We start from the raw sequence: 23,711 nt of genomic DNA, 5'->3' as shown, positions 1-23,711 counted from the left end.
AGACGTGTATGGATTCTTGATGCCTGACCCGAGGTCTGGCTGGGTTTTGCAAAGCAAAACGCTCTTGACTGAGCACCAATTCAGTGCACATTGGGGAAAACTCCTTGTGCTGGTTGGAGACCTGCAATGAGGAATCTTGAAAGATTAAAATCTTCCGATTCTCAAAATGAACTTCTCTTTTTTTTTTTTTCCCTATAACCTTGCAAGATGCACAGTTTGTGCACATAATTTAGCATCTTTGCAATGACAGCTCTTGATCTCCGATTAACTGACGTTTTCGGGCCTAGCCGATGTGCAAGCTCAATTGATACAGCTGCCACCCGATCTGAAGGAAAGAACTTACAGATTGATCCAACGCTCCAATATGCCAGCCAGATCTTGTGCAGGGATGCTTTCTGGGAATCCAACAAAATGTAAGTTATTTCTATGCGAGCGGTTTTCCGGCTCAGCAATTTTATCATCCCTTCTTTGGGCCTCTTTTTCCAGCGCTGCAACTTTCCTTTCCAAGCTCAGCAATTACTGACTCTATATCAGGGTACCATCAAGCTAGGGCGAGATAACATAGTACAATCAAGCTAGGGCGAGATAACATAGTAGAAATCTCATGTTTGTGAGACTTTCCTCACGCCAAATGATGTCAAATCTTCACCAAGGTGTACTGTGCTGTTCGTACGTCTCATTCTGCATGTAAAACTGGCCCCTAAACCACCACCAACACCTCACCTCGACCTATTAGCTGGCCCTCCTATAGGCATATAAATAGTTGAATACAGGGACGGCCTCCCTAGAGGCTCTCTTTCTCTCTCTCTCTATCTCTCTCTCTCCTCAACTCCCTCTCCCTCTGTCCACCCTCCCAAGCCCAGAAATGGCCGAAATGCAATTTGCAATCTTTAACACAAATTACGTTACGGGCCGTTTCGCACATATCGCACAGCTTAACACCAGGAAAAAAGATGTAGTTATTTCTGGCATTAAAACCTTGCAATAGCATGCGTTATGCTATTGCATGGTGCGATATTGCCCCTCATTTTCATTAATCCTGCCCAAACCCCTCTCCTTCAAAAAATTTGCATTCGCGCTGAGTGATAGTACAATTATCGTATGTGTTATGACGTTAATGCAAGCGTTAACGCCCTAACACATTTTGATGAATGACCCTATATAATCTTATGACTTAGGGGTAGATTTTTAAAAAAAGCGCGTTCGCGTACTTTTGTTCGCGCACCAGGCGCAAACAAAAGTATGCTGGATTTTATAAGATACGCTCCAAGGCCGCTCTGAAATCGGAGCGGCCTTGGAGGGAACTCTCTTTCGCCCTCCCCTCACCTTCCCCTCCCTTCCTCTACCTAACCCACCCCCCCGCCCTATCTAACCCCCCCCCCTTACCTTTGTCCGTAGATTTACGCCTGCGAGAAGCAGACGTAAATTTACACGCGCCAGCGGACTGCTGGCGCGCCGTGCTCCGACCCGGGGGCTGGTCCGAAGGCCTGGACCACGCCCCAGGGCCGGCGCCACGCCCCTGAAACACCGCACCCCGCCCCCGAAACGCTGCGTCATCGGGTCCCGCCCCCGACACGCCCCCTTTCAAAAACCCCAGGACCTACACGCGTCCCGGGGCTCTGCGCGCGCCGGCACGCAAGGCCCTGCTCGCGTAAATCCGGGCGGATTTACGCGAGCAGGGCTTTGAAAATCCGCCCGTTAATGTTCAGAGCATTACATTTCGATTTTTCCACCCTATCTTTCTATTCTTCTGATTCATCATCAATTCTCCTGTCCACTGCACTCTTTGTAGCAAGAGCTCCTCAGGCTACCCTCCCCTAGGATTATTATTTTATAGGACACTCTGCCTCTTGTAGTTCGTTTGGAGAAGGACTATCTCAAGTTTCAGAAGCAAGTCAAATCCTGGTTGTTTTCTCAAGCCTTTCAAAATTCATGGTTTTAGATTTTTTTTATTTTATATTTTCTTCTTTTTTATGTTATGACATGATAGGCTAGACTTTTACTTTAGTTTACTGTACTGGTTTTCTTTTGTCTTTATATTTTAATTGTATTGTTTGTTATTGTATTATTTATTTTGAATTATTTGTAAATCGGTTTGATTTTTTGTACTAATTAATTAAGTCACTAAACTGAGCCATGTACTGCCTCAGGTTTTCTGCAACAATGTGCCTCAGCAGATGTGCTATCAGCCACACAATTTATAAAATACCATGCATCACTAACCCGAACATACTCATGTAAGTTTCAGTACTTGCACATTTTTTAATGCAGGAATCTGCATAGTTTATGCAACTATTTTTATTAAAGTATATGCACATATTTTGGGGTAGATTTAAAAAAATTGCGCAATCGCGTACTTTTGTTCGCGCACCAGGCGCGAACAAAAGTACGCTGGATTTTATAAGATACACGCGTAGCTGCGTGTATCTTATAAAATCCGGAGTCGGCGCGCGCAGGTTGCACAAATGTGCACCCCCTTGCGCGCCGAGCCCAGCGCACGCTGCCTGTTCCCTCCGAGGCCGCTCCGATTTAGGAGCGGCCTCGGAGGGAACTTTCCTTCGCCCTCCCCCCACCTTCCTCTCCCTTCCCCTACCTAACCTACCGCCCCGGCCCTATCTAAACCCCCCCTTACCTTTGTTGGCAGATTTACGCCTGCTAAAAGTAGATGTAAATCTGCGCGTGCAAGCGGGCTGCTGGCGCGCCGTCACCCAACCCGAGGGCTGGTCCGGAGGCCTCGACCACGCCCCCGGGCTGGCAACACGCCCCCGAAACGCCGCGTCGTTTTGGGAACACCCCCTCCCCGCCCCTTTTAGAAAGCCCCAGGACTTACTCGCGTCCCGGGGCTCTGTGCGCGCCGGCGGCCTATGCAAAATAGGCCCGCCGGCGCGCAAGGGCCCTGCGCATGTAAATCCGGCCGGATTTACGCGCGCAGGGCATTTAAAATCCGCCCCTTTATGCGTAAATTAATTGTAAATGCAGGTAATAACCCTCAAGTTATGCATGGCGGCAGATATTTTATAAAGTTGGCTGTTGTAGGTGTGTATCACTTATGAAAATACTTGTCTGTGTACTTTCAAGCACCACCTTCTCCAGTTCACCCACACCCTCCTCCACTTCCTCCAGACCCTCCCATCCAAAAACTGCAGACAAAAGAGAAGACAGATTTAATATCCATGATTTGATGAGCAGGTGTAAAAGTATGCCCGCATATTGGATCATGTATCCAAGTATCCTATTTATAAAATACCCTCTTTCCATGCATATACTTTTCAGCACAGCTGCAACAGTATGAATGCACGTCTGCCCTTCAGCATGTCTTTGAAAATTTAGCTCCCCCTCCAAAAAAAAATGTCAGGATAATAACTTGGAACATAATTTTAGCCTGAATAGGAAGCCTGTGCAAACTTTTAAGCAGCCAGGAAACTCTGTTTCTGGCCCTTAAGCTTATGGTAGATGCCCACATGAATGTAGTGGGGTGTTGCAAGGCAGGGAATGCTTGCAGTCTGCTTTCCCCACTAAGACACCCATCCCAACTTAACTTTTCTAGGTTTCAGACCTTTGCCCATGAAGTCAGGAGGAGGCAATTTTGAAATTCATTGCAATGCATGCAGATCCATGAGTACTTCCTACCCATGGACCTGCAGGCAAACTTTCAAAGAAAAACTCTCCATGGACTTTCCCTTTGAAAATTGGGGACCCTCCGGTGCCTCAGGTTATTTCATGTTTACAGACAAACTGGCACCATAAAGCATTCACGGAGATGTACTGGATGTGAAATGCTTCTAAGCACAATGGAAGAGAGTGATCTGGGGGTGATTGTATCTGGTGATCTTAAGATGGCCAAACAGGTGGCTAAAGCAATGGTAAAAGCCAGAAAGATGCTTGGCTGCATAGGGAGAGGAATGGTCAGCAGAAAAAGGGAGGCGATATTGCCCTTGCACAGGTCCCTGGTGAGACCTTACTTGGAATGCTGTGAACAATTCTGGAGACTGCACCTTTTTAAGGATAAAAATAGGATGGAATTGGGCCAAAGGGTGGCTACTAAAATGGTCAGTGGTCTTTGTTCTAAAGCACATGGGGATAGACTTAAAAATCTAAACATGTATACCCTGAGGAAAGGCAAAATAGGGGAGATATGATGGAGACATTCAAATATCTCAACGGTTTCCGTGCACAGGAGGTGAGCCTTTTTCAATGGAAAGGAGGCTCTAGAACAAGGGGTCATGAGAATGAGGGTGAAAGGGGGTAGACTCCGGAGCATCTTAGGAAATATTTCTTTACAGAGAGGGTGGTGGATGCATGGAACAGTCTCCCAGTGTAGGTGGTGGAGACAAAAATAGTATCTGAATTCAAGAAAGCCTTACAGGGATCTCTAAAGAAGTGATGAGAATTAAAATTCTAAATTAATTGGATGGATGGGCAGACTGGATGGGTCATACGGTCTTTTTCTGCTGTCATATTTCTATGTTGCAATTTCTGTGCATTGTTTAGTGGCTCCATCCTTTCTAGCCCAACTCCTGCCTCTTTTAGGTGAGGATAAAAGACCATATGCTGGGAAATGGTGCAGGTACTTTTATCAAGAGAGGGGGTAGCAATTTTCAAATGATAATTTTTACCCAGGCAAATCATCCTTTCCAAGATATCAGATGGGCCAGTCTCTCAGAGCTGGTGGGGGGGGGGGGGGGGAAGGGGGAGGAGGCGATATAAAATAATGTAGGACAGATACAATCCATTGCAATGGAACGTTATTTAAAAAATTGTGGATAAGCACAGCAAGTTTAAATTTAACCCTCCATTGTACAGAGAGCCAATGGCGGGACCAGAGAAGAGGAGTAATATGATCCCTCATGTTAAATCAGATTAATACAATTGTATTTAACAATTTATATACTGTATTGTTAGGGCATCTGGCCGCGACCGGCCAGCCCTCCCTACCTTGGCTGGTCCCCCGATGTGGCGGCCTCCTCTCCGCGCTGGGCTGTGGGTGCCGGGCTGCACGGCTGCAGCGGTGTCTCTCTCCCGGCCTGCGTTGGGGCCTCTCTTGATGCGCGTGTGCGGGAGGCCTCGCCTCTTAAAGGGGCTGCAGCGGGAGATTCAAGCCGGCCCCGGATGATGACATCTCTACAGAGGGGTATTTAAACTCTGCAGCTGCTTTCCTTCTTTGCCTTTGCAACAGATTTCCTCTGTTGCTCCTGGTCTGTGCTTCCTGTGCCTTGGTGCAGTGTCTCCGTGCCTCCAGTATCTTCGCCTCTCCGATCCTCGCCTCCGAAGTTTCCTGCCTTCGTCCTTGGATCTTGCTAATCCAGCGTCCTTCTGTTCCTGTGTCCGTCTGTTTGTCTCCCCAGGTAGTACCTTCAGACTGTCTTTCTAATACTGACCTCAGCCTGTCTCTTGACCTCTCTGTCTGCTGCCCATCCTGACCTGTGGCCTGTGTCCTCGCTTTGTCTCTTCGCTGCTTGCCCCAGACCTTCTGCCTGGTCCTCACTGTCTCTTTGCTGCCTGCCTCGGACCTTCTGCCTGGACTCCACACCGTCTCTTGGTGTAGGTCGGTTCCTATCTCGCTGGGTGAACGCTCTGAGTACCCGCTCCTCGGGGGCTCTTCCGTGTTCATAGGCTATCCGCTCCTTGGAGGGCCGTCCTGCCTGATTCCCCGGAACCAGTCCTTGTGAGACCTCCTCTCATCTACGCCACCTCCTGGAGATGAGTCCCACTGAGGGAATCCTTCGGCGGTCTTCACCTCTCACTCTGGCTCAAGGGTCCACATCGTCAACATGCATAACCATTAAAATTTATAATAGAAGCTGTTTACAGATTTAACATCCATAAAATCCAATATAAAACCAATTACCACATCAAAACCAACCCAAAATCAACTTAACTGGCCCCCTCCTCTGAAAACCAAGAAGAAAACAAATGGGCCTTAAGTAGTCCATAAAATTTTGTATAACTCAATTCATTTACAGCCAACATTGGTAAATTATTCCAGGCCAGAGGGGCCTCTGCTGTAAAGTCACATTTAGAGCGCCTTACTGGATCTAAATTTCCATCCATATGAGAATTCCAACCGCACCCCCTGGGCTGCTCTAAGAGCTTGCCCTGGTAAATGCCATAAGAACTTTGTTGAACTGTATCGTGGACCATTAAAGCAGACACAATGAAAGGTCATCGCTGGTAACTTAAAACTCACCCTTTCAGCAACCGGAAGCCAGTGCAACAAGGCCAATAAAGGAGACACGCTATCCTTCCTGGATTTCCCACAAAGCAGCCGTGCAGCACTGAGAGGAATTACAGGAAAACCAGTGTAAAGTGAGTTCCGGTAATGAATATTGGTCAAAACAAGGGCCTGTAATGACATCTAAAAATCACCGGGGTCCAGTACAGGCTTTAGTCTGCAGAGCATGTGTAATTAAGCAAAGGATGCACTTTCAATAGATTTGATGAGCATGTGTAGGGACAATTCAGACCACCATTTTCTGAGCAGATCTTAAAGGAGCTTGTTCTCTCTGAACCAACCCAAAATAGAATAAGAAGAGCAAAACATTATGAATATTCTTTTATATGGCTCTATTAGACTGCACAAGAGGAAGACGTGAGACAAGATAATGGTTTCTAGAATGATGGATGTTTGTGTTTAACCAATTGCAGTTCTTCATGTAGAAGTTGCTACATCCAATCAGTATTTGAAATGGTGCTATTATCCCTTCTGCTGTGCATTTAAATTGTTTCCTCCATCCTTTTATGCATTCGCACGTAATAGAAGAGTACCAGCACCTGTGACTTTGGAAGAATAAATAATGTTGAGAGGCACCCTCTGATGCAGAATTTTTTGAAACATGGTTCTGTGTCGGGGTAGTTGTTGCAATGCTTCTGGACTTCAAGGTGGGTACCTTTGAGACTTCATAAAAGTTCTGTGGAGGAAGGCGGTCAGAGAGCTGAGAGGCACCCGTTAAGCTGCAGGAGTGCAGCAAGGAGACCTACCACCCTTTCTCTGCGACGAGGTGAGAAGCGAGCCCAGACCGAGTGGGCGGACCCGAGCCGTGACGTCATCAACGGGCGCCACTGGGACACTATAAGATCGTGGGCCCTGCGGCAACTGACTGGGGAGTTTGGAGGAAGGCAGTGAGAGAGCTGAGAGGCACCCGTTAAGCTGCAGGAGTGCAGCAAAGAGACCTACCACCCTTTCTCTGCGACGAGGTGAGAAGCGAGCCCAGACTGAGTGGGCGGACCCGAGCCGTGACGTCATCAACGGGCGCCACTGGGACACTATAAGATCGTGGGCCCTGCAGTGCGCAACCACCGGCGCGCTGCCAAAGGGGCGCGCCCCTGGTAGATAATTTATTTTTGGTATAATAATGGGTAGAAAACGGAAATCAAAGAATTTTTCTTCATCTCCAATATCTTTGGTGCCAAGAACGACAGGACCCATGGACTCCCACATAATTCGTATGGGGGAGTCCATAGTTAGAAGGAAATTCCCATTCGGGGATATCCTTAAGTCCTAGGTCCTCACAACCTCCTATACAGCCAAGAAGGGTAGGTGCATCTGAGGCTAACAAAGGTATAGACCCCTTGGGAAGTGCAACCCCTGTTGAAGTAAAGGGGCTGTCAGTACCAAGTGGGAATATATAATTAGAGAGTATGAGTGTGAGTGGGGTGAATGCAGTTGCCAATACAATAGTTAAATGCCCTGGCATAATTTTTAATGCAAGTGATGAAGGATTAGATAATGAGGTAGAGCCGGAAAGTGTGTCATTATTAGATCTTTGGAGGTTGACAACTAAAATAGATAAGAAGTTATCTAGCTCTGTCACTAAGATCCATACTTTCTCTGTGGAAACCAGGGAAAAGTTTGTGGAGTTAGAAGACAGGACTAATAAAATAGAAACTATAATTGGGAATTTGAACCCCACAGTTAGTAATATTCCAGCTATCGTTGCATCATCCATTAAGGATAATCTCATTCTACATACTAGAATTGAATTATTAGAAAACGAGTTACGATCAAGTAATCTTCGATTGTTAAATTTTCCGAGGTCTAGATTAATCTCTGCCTTTGAGTTATATAAAAATATGTAGTTGAGATATTATCCTATGACTCTACACAGATTCCTTTACTTTCTAAGATGTACTATATCCCAAAAGGAAGAACATTACTGACACAGGAAGGAGGAATTGATATTATGGAAAGTCCTGGGGTCTCTACCTTTTTAGAGGACTCCATGGACAATATACCTTCTAGAGCAACGTTGTTAATATCTTTTTCTTTAAGACAAGAGAAAGACCTATTCTTCTCAAAATATTTTCAATTTAAAGATCAGAATTTTTGTGGCCAGAAGATACAGGTCTTTCCTGATGTTTCTCAGGCACGTAGAAAACAGTTCTTGTCTCATAAACAATCAGTGTTAGATATAGGAGCTAGTTTTTATTTGAAATTCCCCTGTAAGTGTCAGATAATGTATCAGAACAATAAGTTTGTGTTTACTGATCCATTGCATTTAGAGCGATTTCTTAGGGATAAGTCATCAGTAGAAACGGTGGAAGTATAGGAAATTGGTTGTAATTAGAAATGTATCAGTATATTTGACCTGCCCTCCCACTCTCCCTAGATGTGGACTAGATATCCTAAGAAATGAGATTTAACAATAATGTGAGATTTTATTGTTTACCTTGGAATTCTTGATTATTTCATTTGTTTAAAAATGTTATATTTCAATAAATAATAAATTGAAAATAAATAAATAAATAAAAGTTCTGTAATATAAGCGGGCTAATTCTGGGGTTATTTTTAAGTACATATTTTAAAAATGAGATAATGGTAAAGTGGATCTATGATTAAAATCAATTAATCTTTGGTTTTGAACATTTTCCATTGGCATTTTTATGATGGTCCTCTAATACATTTATTTTGAATGAAGTTATTCATGTTATAGGGATGTTTGATATGCTAGTTGAATTTTTTCCTAAACACTGTTATTACAGGCTATTTACGTTTATATTCTTTTGTATGAGACCTATCTGAGAAATGCAGACATAGCAGAAAGAATGCCTAGGTTATAGAACATATCCTTGGCACTGCCACTAATCTGTCTACCTTCAGCCTTGCTGAAACAAAGAGCTTGGATAATGACTGGAGGACTCTTATCCCTAATGCCAATGTAAGATCATGCAGTTTTCTAGGTTTAACATTCTTTACTTATAAAAAGTGTGAAACTCCCAGGCAGAAAACTGTCTTGGCCCTCATCCTGTAGAGTAAATACCAGTGACCCTAAACAGGATGTGCATCATGAACTTGAGACCTGTTGCTATGCACACAGACTGAGTAAAAAGCTGCAGGCCTAAAGCAATACAGACATGGAGTTGTTGCAATGTAATGATTTTGGCAACTTTATGTGGGACTGTTTTTCACACAGAGAAGAAAACACTTGTGCTTGTATCTTCATATCAGAGTTGTCATCCCCTTCCAATGTGAGAGGAGAACCTTGGACACCAGAACTGTGAAATGTTTTGCTAACAAGCTTGCTGAACTTCATTAACCCGCATAAGAATATTCCTATGCATCAGGGTTCAGATGCCATCATTTGTATCCCACCATTCCTGTGTCTATGGGAGGTGGTAACATAAGAACATAAGAACATGCCATATTGGGTCAGACCAAGGGTCCATCAAGCCCAGCATCCTGTTTCCAACAGCGGCCAATCCAGGCTACAAGTACCTGGCAAGTACCCAAAAACTAAGTCTATCCCATGCTACTGATGCTAGTAATAGCAATGGCTAATTTCTAAGTCAATGCATCCTACCGAGATCATCATTGAACCTTATGGAACTGAATATTCAATGAAGTTTGACTTGGAGAAAAGGCCCAGATGGACTTTGACATTGGATATTATCTGAACAGATATTTATCTGAAAAAGCCTTTACTAAGGGCTTTTCTATGGATTCCCTAAGCTCTGCCAAGAGAGCTTTATTAACAGAACTTATTGCAGTAAAGCTGCAAGCTACACTGAGTTCCTACTCAGCACAATTGCCTTGCAATGTGAAAGCAACTGTTTTGCCAATTATTCCCTTGAAAGTTTTTAGGCCAATTAATATATCTTATCCTTTTTTTTTTTCTGCCGTCATATCTCACGGAGATGTCCTTGAGACTTTTGGGGTTTTATCCACCAAAATGGGCTTCATTGGATTACCCTGTCCTGTCGAGACAGTGACCTGTTACAGGACTGATCCTGGACTTGTGCTCCTTAGAGGGCGAGAATACTGGTTTAATTACCTTTCAGCAGGGCTAATTAGTTGGCATTGCATAATTCCTAAGTGCAATGTTAAGCTTAGAGATAATGCTTAAATTCTGCTTATCTTACATGCCAGTGGTTGTGCTGTAAATCTGTAACAAACCAAAAAAAGAAAAGAAATATCTGTACTGTTTGAAACCTTTACCTTATGCTGCTAATAAACTGATTGACTACCTCATAATAGTCTCTGTATCTGCTCCCTAAAACCAATTAATTTGCATGGTAAGGTTATTGATTATATCTGATAATCTACTGTAAGGTTATCCACACCAGATATTCCTACAATTCATATGAATTGACTATGCATGTATTATGCCTATCCATGTCTATAAAAGTGAATTAAACAAAGGATCCAAACAGCTTGCCATCAGAAAGTTCCCACCAATACCAACAGACAGCACCCTCAGGGCCAGATTACTGAATCTGCCTACCTGCATCAATGCCTGATCTTCGGTGTTGGAGAACAGACACTGACCTGAGATGCCTGTACTGAGCTGCTCAACCTTCCAGACCTGCATACTGATGATCACAGATGCAGATGTCTTGTCTTCACAGAGAGAGAAATGATCAACCACTCTTTGACAACATGGTGAGAGAACAAACTTTAACTTTTAATTAAGAAGGTCTGAAGTTATTCTTAGTTTTGGGGTAGATAGCCTGTGAGTTTTCTAAAATAAATCCGTTAAACTTGTGGTCAATAATATGTTGTGCTACTTTAGAAATTGTGAAAATGCATCTAGATGTCTAAATTACTGAAGTGTTATTTTAATCAATTATACTTTAACAAGCCTTTAGGCTCGTTCAAACAGGCGAGATTCCATCGGTCAGACCGGCACGTCGGTCAGAGCCGCAATCTTCTTCACAATGTCTTACCCTTCCCACTTACTCACTCATATCCTCTTCCCTTTTCCTTCAATCCCCTCTCATCTTCCCTTTCCTTCCCCTCTCACCTCATCCACAACCCCTTCCCTCTCCCTCAGCCCTCCTCCACTCCTTGTTTTTCCTGCAAGCTTTTGCTCCGCAGGGTGGAAACCCAGCCAGGATACCATCATTCGTTTTGCCGGAGGGGCCTGGTCCATCCTCAGATTGTGCTGCCACCCCAGGGTGGAACGGGCGAATGCGTGGCATGTCGGTCAGAGCTGCTCTTTTCTGCGCACGTCTGTGAGAACTCTCTCGCCCGCATATGCGCGGCACGTCGGTCAGAGCCGCTCTCTATTGGGCATTTGCAGCACATCGATCAGAGCTCCCTTATGGGTATGATTAAAACTCTCAATAGAATCTCTAAGTTTAGATAATTCTTGTTCTTATTAAAAATAAACTATGACAATAGTTTATTGTATAGTTTATTGTATATTAAGTTGCTTTTTGGGTATCTCTGCTGTTGTGTTCAAGATTTAAACAAAACAAAAAAAAACCATTACAGCTTTTGTATCTGTTAGAATCTATCTCTTAGTTAGATTTAGTGTCACTAATAATCTCTGTTTAGATAAGAATATTGGGGCATAAAGAGTTGGGTAAACAAATTAAAACAAAGGACAAACTAAACTTCCAGAAGGGTCTGGTTGTACCTAGCTTGCCCAAGGGTTAACTGTTTAACTCCCTCCCACCCTACCCCTCTGCCCACCCACCCCTAGGTTTGTTTTTCTAATATAGTCTGCCTAAATTCATAATTGGCAACAAGATAAATCAGTAAATTAGTATTTCCCTAAGTGTTATCCATCAAATAAATTACCAAAATGAGGACAATCCAATGTAACTATTGTGGAGCCTTTATTCTGAGGGAAATCATCTGGAAACGTAGGGCTTGCCCCATTTGTTCAGAACTCTCTTCCTTGGAAAAGGAGCTGACTGAAGTTAAAGCTGAATTAGCTTCAATGAAGAAAATTTCACCCACTTTACAATATTCAGGAATTAATTCCCCAATACCACAAAAAAAACAAAAGTCAAGGAAAAAGAGATTTACAGTGGGCTCAGGTAGGATAAGACCTGTGACCCACAGGCACCCGTTCTTGACAGCTGTGCAGCCCACAAGTCTACCCCCCCCCCCCCCCCACTCACACAGGGCACGAAGGAACTCAATAAACAACAGAAATATAGTGGGCTCTGGTAAAATTAGACCTGTGATGCAGAGACATACACTGCATCAAGTGCAACAAGCACAACAGGTCTTCTCTGTATCAAACACTGAAGAAGTTCTTGAGAAAAAGATTGAAGTGTTAACTGAAAAGGAAGAAGAAACCCAATGCATACAGAAATTCCAGATCAGTAACCAAAGGAAAAAGCTCATTGTGCTGGATGAATCTGTCATCAGAGGCATTAATCCTTTCCTTTGCACAAATGCAAAGGGAAAGGGAGAAGTGGATATCAAAACTCAACTAAAGAGGTCACAAAAGGAGTCCAGGAACAGCAGTAACCTGAACAAGGAAAGCTGGAAAGCTATGTGCACAAATGCTCGTAATTTGGGCAATAAAATCCCAGATCCTCAAGCCCTTATGGTGGAGGCGGACTTGGACGTTGTTGCTGTCACGGTGACGTGGTTCACGCAATCTCATGATTGGGATATGGCAATACCAGGCTATAACTTGTTAAGAAAGGACAGAGAGGATAGGAAAGGGGGAGGACTGGCTCTTTATATCAGAAACAATATTCAAGCATCTGAGCTGCAAGGAAGATGGGGCAAAGAAGAAGCACTATGGGCCAACCTAAAAAAAGATGGGGCATCAATTTTTATTAGAGTGGTTTACAGGCCTCCAAACCAAAAGGAAGAGCTTGGCAGAGATCTGGTTGAAGAATCCAAAAGATGGGGAAGAAGGGAGAAGTGGTGATCATTGGAGACTTTAATTTGCCAGATGTAGACTGGAGAATCCCATCTGCAGAATCTAACAATAGTAAAGAAATAGTGGATGCCCTGCAAGGAGCTTTGTTCAAACAAATGGTAATGGAACCCATGACAGAGGGAGCTATACTAGATTTAGTGCTCACTAATGGAGATAATGTCTCTGATGTCCAGGTGGGTGCCCACCTCAGTACCAGTGATCATCAAACGGTATGATTTAATATCACGAAAAGGATATGGAGAAAAAGCACACGGACCAAAGTTTTGCAGTTCAAAAACACAGACTTTGATGAAATGGGGAAATACCTGGAGGAAGAACTAGTAGGCTTGGAGAACGAGAGAGAAGTGGAGCAATTAGTGGACCAAACTTAAAGGAACACTTACCATAGCAACTAATCTATTTGTTAGAAAAGTAAAGAAAAGCAAAAGAAGAATGAAACCTATCTGGTTCTCAAAGGAGATGGCTGACAAAATAAAGGCAAAAAGAACAGCATTCAAGAAATATAAAGGATCTCAAAGGGAGGAACACAAAGAAGAATATCTGGTGGAACTGAAGGAGACAAAGAAAATAATCAAGATGGCAAAAAGTCAAGCGGAAGAAAGGATTGCCAAAGAGGTAAAGAGAGGTGACAAAACATTTTTCAGATACATCAGTGAAAGGAGAAAAGTTCAAAGTGGTATAGTGAAATTGAAAGGTGAAAAGGATCAATATGTGGAGAGAGACGAAGAAATGGCAGAAATATTAAACGAATACGTCAGTTCTGTGTTCACTAAAGAGGACCCCAGAGAAGGACCATTGCTAGTTAACAAGGAATTGGAGGGAAATGAAGTAGATGAAACTCCATTTACAGTAGAGAATGTATGGGAAGAGCTGGGGAAACTGAAAGTGGACATAGCCATGGGGCCTGATGAGGTTCATCCCAGGATACTGAGGGAGCTCAGAGATGTGCTGGCAGGTCCGCTGTGTGACCTGTTCAATAAATCCCTAGAAACTGGAGTGGTGCCAAGTTATTGGAGAAGAGTGGTGGTGGTCCTGCTTCACAAGAGTGGGAACAGAGAAGAGGCTGGTAACTACAGACCGGTTAGCCTCACCTCGGTGGTGGGAAAAGTAATGGAGTTGCTGTTGAAAGAAAGAACAGTGTACTATCTAAGGTCAGGAGAATTGCTGGACCAGAGGCAGCATGGATTCACCAGGGGAAAATCCTGTCAGACAAATCTGATTGACTTTTTCGACTGGGTAACCAAGGAATTGGATCGAGGAAGAGCGCTCAATGTCATCTACTAGGACTTCAGCAAAGCTTTTGACACGGTTCCGCACAGGAGACTGGTGAATAAAATAAGAAACTTAGGAGTAAGTGCCAAGGTGGTGGCCTGAATTACAAACTGGTTGACGGACAGAAGACAATGTGTAGTGGTGAATGGAACTTACTCTGAAGAGAGAGCTGTGTTAAGCGGAGTGCCGCAGGGATCGGTGTTGGGTCCGGTCCTGTTCAATATCTTTGTGAGCGACATTGCGGATGGGATAGAAGGTAAGACTTGTCTTTTTGCGGATGATACTAAGATCTGCAACAGAGTGGACACGCCGAAAGGAGTGGAGAGAATGAGATGGGATCTAAGGAAACTGGAAGAATGGTCGAAGATATGGTAGCTGAAATTCAACGCCAAGAAGTGCAGAGTCATGCATATAGGGTGTGGAAATCTGAAAGAACTGTATTCGATGGGGGGTGAAGGGCTGATGTGCACGGAACAGGAGAGAGACCTGGGGGTGATAAGGTCTAATGACCTGAAGTCCGCGAAACAATGTGACAAGGCGATAGCTAAAGCCAGAAGAATGCTGGGCTGCATAGAGAGAGGAATATCGAGTAAGAAAAGGCATGTGCTTATCCCCTTGTACTGGTCCTTGGTGAGGCCTCACCTGGAGTACTGTGTTCAGTTCTGTAGACCGTATCTCCAAAGGGACAGAGACAGGATGGAGGCGGTACAGAGAAGGGCGACCAAAAAGGTGGAGGGTCTTCATCAAATGACTTATGAAGGGAGATTGAAGAATCTAAATATGTACACACAGGAGGAAAGGAGGAGCAGAGGTGATATGAAACAGACTTTCAGATACTTGAAAGGTTTTAATGATCCAAAGAAAACGACAAACCTTTTCCATTGCAAAAAAATTAGCAGAACCAGGGGTCACGATTTAAAACTCCAAGGAGGAAGACTCAGAACCAATGTCAGGAAGTATTTCTTTACGGAAAGGGTGGTGGATGCCTGGAACATCCTTCCGGAGTAAGTGGTGAAGACCAAAACTGTGAAGGATTTCAAAGAGGCGTGGGATAAACACTGTGGATCCATAAAGTATAGAAGATGTGAATGAAGTGAAGAGGCATGGGGGCGGCTCGCGGGAATGACGGCTACTACCTGGAGATACTACATATGACTCCAACATTGCTCTATTCTTCAACGGCAAGAGGAAATGGAAAAAAAAGGATTTGCATCCACAAAAAAGCAGGGGAGTAACTTGCTTGATACAGCGGTTACTACCCCAAACCAAATTAGCCTAATACTTCACTTTCAATGATATCCAGCATAGTTCTCTGCTTCAATGGCAGGGGGAATGATGAAAAGATCTCTGCTTCAACGGCAGGGCGTGGATTTATATTCGGACAATAACCAACAAGGACTGAGTTACACAGGCTGGATAAACATGCGTGGGGGTAGCTTGCTATGACGGCGGTTATTACCCCTAAACAATTAGCTAGATACTTCACTTAGATGCAGCTCCAGCACTGATGCTTCACTTAGATGCAGCTTCAGCACTGCTAACTACATCGATGGCGGGGGTGGAAGGGAAATAGAACAAAAAGTCACTTACAAGGGACAAGAGAAAAAGACAAGTATGGGAAAAAAAAAGTGAAAGCTTGCTGGGCAGACTGGATGTACCGTTTGGTCTTCTTCTGCCGTTGTTTCTATGAGTTATTAATAAATTCTTAAAACAAGAATTTGTAAGTTTGGAGGTCCCAGTTAATACTTAATCTATGTTTGTAGTGCAATTATTACCTACAGACACATAGTCATGTCTGAGTCTAGGATTACTCTTAGACTGCATACCTTGCCTGATATTGGAAATACACAGTCCTAACATTCAAAGACATTATTTAAGCTAGTCTCGTGCAATTTCTCTGAATCTCTAGGAAAGTCATTTTTGGAACAATATGGATCAGAGACAGGATGGAGGCAGTACAGAATATGATGTGTGATATTACAGCCAACATAAACTTGCAAATCTATTGACAGGTGATTTTCAAAGATTTACATGGGGATTGCACACATAAAAATAGCATGTACACTCACATATGCTATTATATAAACCTCAAGAGTATACATGTACTTGCAGTATCATGTGAAATTTTAACGGGAAAAAGGGGGAGATCTGGGAGCATTCTAGGGTGGGGTTCAGAAGTACATATGCAAATTGCTATTTTCTTAGAGGTAAACATGCATACATTACCAAATTTGTCTGAATATTTTTGTATCTATTAATTGACTCACACAATTGAATTGGGGCTTGTCTTTAATCTACAGTTTTTGGGTGGGTGGTCTAGGTAAACTGGTGGGGGGGATCAGGGTGAAGTGCTAAAAGTCTGGATGATGTGGTAAAGATCTGTGAAAATTGGTGTAAAGTATCAGTGACCTGGTGAATCCAACTATTGTGCAAATAAGTATTTTCAGAATGGTTTACGTGCATACTTTATAAAATACTTGCCTCCATGTGTAATTCTGGCTTATTATGTGCACGATGTTACAATTATTTTGCACCCAAAATATGTACACAGGGAGGTTAACTTGAAACATGCATGCACACGCCCATATACATGTGTATATGGATGCACGAAAATCTACTCCTGTAGTTTATTACCTGCATATATATGATATACGCAAGTTATAAAATACATGTAAATGCATGTGCATGGAAAAATAATGAATGAATACCTATTGCACTTATCCAGATAAGATTTATCTACTTATCTGGCTAAGGGCCTCATTTCCCAAGCACTTTACCGCGTGCGATAAATTCACGTTAACAGCTGTTAACGCAATTTGCGAATGCAAATTAGTTATGTGGTATTCAGGGGGTGGAGCTGCGTGAGAGAGAGAGAGAGAGAGAGAGAGAGAGAGAGAGAGAGAGAGAGAGAGAGAGAGAGAGAGAGAGAGAGAGAGAGAGAGAGAGAGAGAGAGAGAGAGAGAGCACCTTACTATAGTGCCTATGCCCTACATAGGTATTTTAACCCCTATGGGAGGGCCACCTACTAACTCGGGGTGGGGATTAGGTATGAGCGTCGGGGGTTGGGGGCCACTTTCGCATTCCACATGAGACCTACGGACTGAACAGTGGTCCTCTAGTGCAGATTTGCTGGCTGTCGGAGTGAGGACGCTCACTCCAAGAAGTGGTTTGGGCAACGTTCTCTCTACCTAGCTTGATGGACACTCTACCTGGGCAACAACATGCTAGGTGGAGAGAACGTTGGCCAAATCTCCGCTTGGAGTGAGCGTCCTCACTCCGACGGCCAGCAAATCTGCACTAGAGACCACTGTTCTGTCCGTAGGTCTCATGTGGAATGCGAAAGTGGCCCCCAACCCCCGACGCTCATACCTAATCCCCACCCCGAGTTAGTAGGTGGCCCTCCCATAGGGGTTAAAATACCTATGTAGGGCATAGGCACTATAGTAAGTCTCTCTCTCTCTCTCTCTCTCTCTCTCTCTCTCTCTCTCTCTCTCTCTCTCTCTCTCTCTCTCTCTCTCTCTCTCTCTCTCTCTCTCTCCCCCCCCCCCCCCTCCTGAAACTATCGTGCACCGTGATAAGGGAAACTGGCAAATATCGTGCACTGCGATAAAATTCTGAAAGAATCAGGCCCTAAGTCTAAAACGCAGTAAGCTAACTGGATTAGTGGTGTTTTAAGATTTATTTGGCTAAGTAGAGAATTTGTTGCTTCTTAGCTGGATAAATTGGACCTTGCCCAGATAAGTGTCTCTACTAATCCGAATAGATCAGAAATTGTCCAGATAAGTGCTGCTTTCAAGATTGAGCTGGATAAATCTGAATTTATCCGGATAAGTAGCGCACAATTGCTGTACTCATGTATTGTTATGTTTAACTTTAAAAATATACGCATAGAGATTTTCCCTGCATAATTTACATGCATTTAATCCCCTACACCCTGTAAATCGGCTTTTTTTTTGCATGTAAGTCAGGAGATTTTCTAACACGCACACAGCAATGAAATCGCCAGTTTTACCAATTTACCCAGTCCATCTGCCGGTCATCGAGACCCACCTGGTTCTTCAGCCTGAACTCTCCCCATTTTACCCAGACCTCTCCCCAGTCAGTATTTCACTTTTCAGACGTTTACGATCGCTTCAGATATAATGCAGGTATAAATATATATGAGTACACTGCCAAATTTACATGCTTAAATTGCTTATAAAATAGCAACTTACTTACATAAATGTTGACCCTGCCCCAGAAAGCCCCTGGTCCGCCCCCTTCTGAATCATCATCATTAAATACCATTTCTGGCACAGGTATCTCCCCAACATCCTTTTCAGTAAACACTGAAGAATTCATTTAAAGGTGAATTTTCAAAAGGTTGCATGTGTAAAATTAGGTCTTACACACATGAGGACATGCTATTATTCTATGAACTGTAACATACATGGTATGAAAGGGGTTCACGAGCAAAAATATGCGTCTATAAAAAAGGGGCAGGCCAGAGGCATTCGTGGAAGGGGGACAACTTTTAGACACGCACATTGCTATTTTACAACCTGCCAAAGTGATGCGCCTAAGTATCTTACTTGCATTTATTTGCACCTAGTCGTTATCTGGCGTAAGTGAGAATAAAAGTCCTCATTGGCAAATACTGACTGGGTGAGGGTCTGGCTAAAGTAGGGAGAGTTCAGGTTGAAGAACCAGGAGGGTCTTGATGACCTAGAGATAGAGCGGACTGGGAGGGAAAGGGGCCTATTGCGTCGCCGCGCATACCTATTAAAATCTCACACCCCCTCCCCCACTTACGTGCACGAGACAGCACTCGTGCGCACATGTGTGCACCAATATAAAATCATGCATGCATGTTATAAAATCGGCACATCCATGTGCGTGCACTGGGAACTGCGCGCACATGGGCACCCGCACGCAGATCTTAAAATTTACCTTTATGTGAGTAAACACCCAGAATTAAACACAGAGGCAGGTTTGATAGAATGCTGCATTTACAGGAGTAGCTCCCTTGAAAATCCACCTGATACTTTTTTTTTTTTTTAAATGTGCATGTAAGCATATCAATAAAAGTTAGACCTTCCAAAGAGGAGCTGTAATTTTAGGTGAATGTGTATATATTGGCCAATTTCTCAAGACTTTTCAAAGAGCGAACTGGCCCAGTCTGGCCGCAGCTGATCCCATTCCCGCCACATCCCAAAGAGCGTAATGTAACCAAACATTTTTGTTCACAAACATAACAACCCAATCCTTAGGGGGAACATTGCCACCTCTGTGTGTAAACCTAAGCCATGCTGTAACTTCAGTCCTAGGAACACCTCTGCTATACACGTGAACATGACATATACATGTAAGTTTACACACATATTGGGCAGGCAATGTGTGTAAAAGTACACACCTGCGTGTAAAATACTGCTTTACCTGCAGAAGTTCCTTTTGAAAATTACTCCTTGCAAGGTAACTCATATGGGATAGATTTGCAGGAATAATTTTCAAAGGGGACTTATGCATACAAGTCCCCATTAAAAATTGGTGCAACTTCCGCATATGTTTACAGAATAAGTTATGTGAGATGTTTGAAAATTACCATCACTGTATTCATTTCCAGGGAGAAATGTCATCAAGATCCATGAAGTCTGGAAGGACAGCTTTGAACCTATTGTGGTTCCAAATGTTCTGTTCCAAAATTCCTCTCTATAACATCAATCCCACTACACGTGTATAAAATCCTCCATAAAATTACATCTCTTCCAGCATGTATCAGTTGTATTCAGCCAAACATTCAGGTAAGATTATCTGGTATAATAGTTTGCATTGGGTGGCCTTGCTAATAGTTTCCCATATTTTGGGTTATTAATCTCCTCTAAAAATAAGACCAAACATGGCTTCCAATTTGACTTGATAGTGAAACTTTACTGCCTTACTGCTTGCATCATAGACCCAGGAGGGGGAGGGTCTTATAGAGAACAGATGTAACATCACATATGTCTTCCTCCTTTTCACACACTATTTTCAGGCTCTTTAGAGGGTAAAGAAAGAGACTAATATTTAAAAAACTGTACAATTGATAATTTATCCAGCTGTAGATAGCAGGATAAGTTATCAAGGATATTCAGCAGGATAAACTTCATGCTGAATATCCCCAAATAAAGTTATCCGGGTAAATCTACCTGTATAACTTTGAAACCTAACTAGCTAGATTTGAGTATCATCAGTTAGGCTGCAGCGTTATCCAGAATATTGCTGAATAAGTAGTAAATGCAGAAAAAAAAAACCCTCTCATGGTTTGATCTCCCACCCCAGTGAAAAGAATGATGATTCTGTTGGCCAATCCCCAAGCTCCCCCAAGCCACCCAAAATAAGTATTTCACGTTGCGGGCCTTTACTACCGGAAAGCCATTTGCTCCCCCCCCCCCAAGCAAGTCCCAAAACAATTAATGTCAGGACCGCAGCATTTTGCCTCCTTTCCAACTCCCACTGATCCCCATCAAGTTGACCCTAACCTCCCATCTCATTCATAATCCACCAACCAGGAGCTCGGAACCTCATCTGGCTGTTGGTATGTCCAACGTTGTCCTAATACCAGCACTGGTCATGTGAGCTACCAGCATTGCTGTAAAAGCATACTCTTACATGACCAGAATTGCTGTCAGAGCAATATTGGATACACCAAAAGCCAGATGCAAGTTCCAAGATCCCAGTTGTGAATAGAGGTTTGGGGTGTGGTGGAGCGGAAGAGTTAGGGTTAGGGTCAACTTAGCAGGGGTTTGGGGGGGGGGGGGGAAAGAGTGGCATAATACTGCAAATCTGACAATTACTTTTTAACTTTTTTAGTAGCGGGAGTGGCAAAAGACTTTTAGGCCTAAAGGCCTAGAATTTGAAATACTTCTTTTAAGGAGTTCAAGGATCAGCTGGCAAGACCAGCATTATTTTCACTTGTGCATGGCGTGGGGAACTGGTCTGCGAATTCCACTTTGGAATTTTTTGGTTCTTTAATTGTTGTTTAACTATCACCGGTTAAGTTACATTTATCCCGGAACAAGGTCCCGGACAACTTTACGCCTTCTTGGGCCTTCGTTCTAACATAGTTGAATAACTTATTCAGCTGCTTCCAAATATCCCAAAATATCCCTACTTTATCCATCTAAATTTTAGTGAAATTATGTTGCTTTAGATTGTTTGAGGGAGTTTGTTAATTTATCTCTAAGAGAAGACTCGGTACCAGTGGGTTTGAAGAACTCTGTAGTTTTTCCTTTACTCAAGAAAGCACATTTGGATCTCACATTTTGTGAAAATTATAGACCAGTGTCTCACCTTCCATTTTTACCAAGTTGTTAGAAAAAATGGTGGGGAATCAGGTTTTGCAGTTTCTGGAAAATTTGGGGGAAACTTTCTAGCGTTCAGTCAGGGTTTCACTTGGATTATTATACTGAAGGGGTTTTTTATTTTATTGGTAGATGATGTATTATGACAACTGGATGTAGGGGAAGTCAGGAATGCTTGTTTTTTGTTTTTTTTTTAGATCTTTCTAGTTCTTTTGACTTAGCGAATCATGGGATTCTAGTTGACAGATGTTTTCAGGCTGGGTTGAGGGATTTCTTCTTTTTTGAATGGTGGCATTCAAATGATTCAGATAGATAAGGAGTGCTCACAGTTTGGGGGTCTTGTTTTTCACCCATATTGTTTAATGATTTCATGTGCCCTTAGGCTGTACTCTTGCAGGAACTGGATATATCAGCTATATATATATGCCAATGATATCCAGTTGTTTGTGCCAATGGAATAGGATCTATAGGAACTATTGGTCCAATTGAGAGGTTGCATGGATAGTATTCTGCCTGCCTGTTGATTTTAAATACATCTAAAACAGAGATGTTGGGTATAGGGAATATTTTGTTAAATCTCTCTCACCCTTGCAGCTTAAACTGGATGAATATATGGGTGGGCTTCTCTTTGGAGATATTTGTAAATCAAATATGTAGAAAAGCTTATCTATATAATGAAGAGAATTCATTACTTGAAGATTGTTTGAATAGTGGGGGCAGTGAAACTGTTAGTGTTGTCACTGGTGATGGCTACCCTGGACTATCGTAATGGTTTGCTGGTAGAGTTAACCCTACAAATGAGCCAAAAAAATGTGAGCTACACCTATGTGAATAATAACCAAAAAGCATTGCTTCTTATATAAATCTCTTATTGCAGAACGACACCGCAGTAAATTAAATTATAGAGAAATTATTCATACCACCCATGTATCACTGAGAATCATGTTCACTTTATTGAATACTACGAGCCACAAATAATCATAAATCTCGCTAAGAATGCCTCATTTCTTTTAGAAATTTTGATAATTGCAGATAAAAAATATTTTATAAAGTCCATAAGAAGGAAAAGGAATTTACTTCCCTCTATACTCTCTGAGCCCTTTCAATGCAGCAACTTCACAATAGTGTAAAATATTCATTTCAATGAAGAAAGGAACCCAACAAAGCGCCATGTTTCATCTGTCCCTGCTTCAGGGGTGTCTGGCTAATGTTAAATTAAAAATATGAATGCTTTTTTGGTTATTATTTCTGGTAGAGTTAAAAGTATATTTAATGTAGAAATTACAATTGATCCAGAATAGTGCAACAAGGTTTGTATGTGGGAAATCTAGAAGGGACAGAGTTTCCCCTTTGCTGACCTCATTGCACTGGTTACCAGTAGTGAAGAAGGCAACATTTAAGTTGATTATGTTAATTTTTTTGTGGCTTACATTTGAATGGTCCACAGTATTTATCTTCCAAACTGCTCTGGCATAAAGGACTTATTTGTGCATCCACAGTCTGCGCAGTTAGAGCTGTCACATGGATTTAAATTTAGAACTAGCAGCGGTTTCAAACAGGCTTTTACTGCTATTGCTCCTCTACTACGGAATGATTTATTTTTGTCGATTAGGAATGAATCTAATTATTTGAGGTTTCAAAAACTTGCTAAGCCACATTTATTTCTTAAATTTGTGCAGTGACAGAAGATGGGGACTGTAGGATTGATGGCAGGGATAGAATGGTTGGCGACTGGCTAGTTGCTGTTTGGTTTCTTTTTATGTTTTATTTTGTATTTTTACATATTTTAGTTATTAAATGTATTTATGCATGTGAACTGTTGCAAACTGCTTTTATTGTTTGGACAGGTTATGCAGTATATACATTTTTTAAATACATAAAATAAATACATACTGATTTATCTGGCTAAAATTTAGCCAGATAACATAAGTGCCAAGGATATTCAAAACTCTGAATTTGGGAGGATAACTTACAAGTTAACTAGATAAGTTAGACT

General features: G+C 42.6%; 1 protein-coding gene across 2 annotated transcripts in view; it reads right to left on the bottom strand.

Annotated features, from left to right (window-relative positions):
* Positions 1-23,711, bottom strand: part of SLC35F3 (solute carrier family 35 member F3) — a 461,576-nt gene that overhangs the window by 146,241 nt on the left and 291,624 nt on the right. The gene's annotated exons all lie outside the window — the stretch shown is intronic.

This window comes from Rhinatrema bivittatum, chromosome 3, assembly GCF_901001135.1.
Source record: "Rhinatrema bivittatum chromosome 3, aRhiBiv1.1, whole genome shotgun sequence".
NCBI classification, from domain to species: domain Eukaryota; kingdom Metazoa; phylum Chordata; class Amphibia; order Gymnophiona; family Rhinatrematidae; genus Rhinatrema; species Rhinatrema bivittatum.
This window is presented reverse-complemented; position numbering and strand designations above follow the sequence as displayed.